The sequence below is a fragment of the Sceloporus undulatus genome, chromosome 1 (assembly GCF_019175285.1).
Source record: "Sceloporus undulatus isolate JIND9_A2432 ecotype Alabama chromosome 1, SceUnd_v1.1, whole genome shotgun sequence".
Taxonomy (NCBI): domain Eukaryota; kingdom Metazoa; phylum Chordata; class Lepidosauria; order Squamata; family Phrynosomatidae; genus Sceloporus; species Sceloporus undulatus.
In genome coordinates, this window is record NC_056522.1 from 271,820,802 (window position 1) to 271,822,999 (window position 2,198).

Sequence of the window (2,198 nt, forward strand, 5' to 3'; positions counted from 1 at the left end):
GCTTTTTCCATGGCCACATGGAGATTTTTCATGACCTAAGGAAGTGGTTAAATAATCTTGGTGTTCATCATTGTGATTACCTCTCCCCATCACCGCCTTGAGTTCCTATATTGGGAGAAAGGCAGGATATAAGAAATAAAATAATAATAATAAAATAATAGTCAGGTGTTATAATTGCTAGAGTATTAAGAGAAGATATTGTTATGGAGCTGGCTGTGCAATAGATTCTGAAAACAGAGAATTTGGCTCTGGTCGGAGCCCAGTCACTCATAGACTATGTCTTGAGGGGACTTAACTCTCATTTTTCCTAATTCCAAAACTTGTACAACTATTGTGTGTTCCCACATGTGTCTTATTCAATAGAAAGCCACAATGAGTTCAGTGGGGTAGGCCCCAGATAAGTCAGTGTAGGACTGAAGCCATCATAGGATTTTTGTTCTCATAGGAGGGCAAAGGCAAACCCACCTTGAACAAACCTTACCAAGAAAAACCCATGATAGCTTCACCTTAGGGTCTCTATAAGCTGGAAATTACTTGAAGTCACACAACAACTACATCTGAAGAAGTGGGTTTATATCCATGAAAGCAAATATAAAAGCAAAAATAAAAACCAGTTATAGTAGTCTTAAAGGTGCAGCCACACTCCTTCCACCCCTCTCCCTTCCTCCTTTTTATATCTCAGGAGACTAACACACTTCTTTGAAAACAGAAAGAAAGGTTATCTTTGATTTTGTGAGCCACAGAATGAGACCTCATCTTTGTATTATGAATGGAGGAGCCATTGAACAGTTTTATACAGTGGTAGTTTCTAGCTCCATGTCAGTGGAATGGTGAATCTGCTCAGGGTTTTCATCTGAATTTTAGATTTCTTAAATTTCTTAAATTTTAATGTTAAAGTTCAGCACCTTGGATAGCTCATATGAGATGCATACTAAAACCCAGAGTGGATTCACCATCCCGCTGACATGGAAGCCATCAGCCACCTGTTGACAGCAATCTGATTCAAACTGAATCTGGTGGGAATCCCACAATGATCAACTACAAAGTTCATAGTGAGTCCTGATTTTCCCACTTCATCTGGTTGGCTGGTGCCAGGGATCTCAACACCCATCAAAGTCTTACATCTATTGTCCTCCTATTCACAAAATCAGTTTAGCTGATGACCACAAAATTTTATGCCCTAATATTTGTTAGTCTTTAAGGTATCACAAGACTCTCTCAAACTCACCTTGATTTATCATCCATAGAGTGTTATCATCCAGGAATATAACATAAAGGACACCCCCTCCCCAGCCCTTGGATGCAATTTGATGGAAATAGTAGTGCAAAATAGTTTTTGGTGTAGTGATTTAAGTGTCAGACTACAACTCTGGAGATCAGGGTTTGAATTCCCACTCAGTCATGGAAACCCACTGGGTGACCTTGGTCACACTCTCTTAGCTTCAGAGAGAGGCAAACTCAACCCCCCTCTGTACAAATCTTACCAAGAAACCCCATGATCAAGGAAAGGATTCCATTAGCTGTGAAAATCAGGTCCTACTGTTGTTGTTGTTGATGTTGTTGTGTGCCTTCAACTCATTTCTGACTTACAATGACCCTATCATTGTGGTATCTTGGAAGGATTTGTTCAGGGGGATTTTCCTTTTTCCCCAAGACCATTTCAGCCTTCTGTCCAGGAGGAATTGTCTTCCATTTTGAGCAGGACTAAGAAGTAAGAACTTTAAAGTTCTATGAGTGTTGTTAGCTTTTTATTTGGGAATATCCATTTTTCACAAATAAATGTCCCAAATAAATTTAGCTTTTTATTTGGGCATGCCCTCCATTGCTCTTAAATAAATGTCTTGAAGAAATTTAGTTTTTGACTTGGGCATGCCCTCCTTTTTTCTTTTTCTTTTGTGGTGCTTTGTCCTTCTCCTTTGCAGTTAAGAGACACCTGGTCACCTTACCTTGGATGCTGCAAAATAAGGCACAAAATCTGAGCCAGGGGCTCCCTGGGACTCAAGTTTCTCATGCCAGGGCTCTACCCTCTAATAGAAAAGCAAAATGGGGTGGCCTCTTCCCCACCCACAACTACCTCTCCACTTGCTGGTCTGGAGATTAAGGGGAGAGGCTTTCCTTCTCCTCCCCCCACCCCAGCCTTTCTCCTGTCCATAAATAGCCAGGAGGCTGGAAGCTGGCAAGCAGAGCAGCCAGCCCTG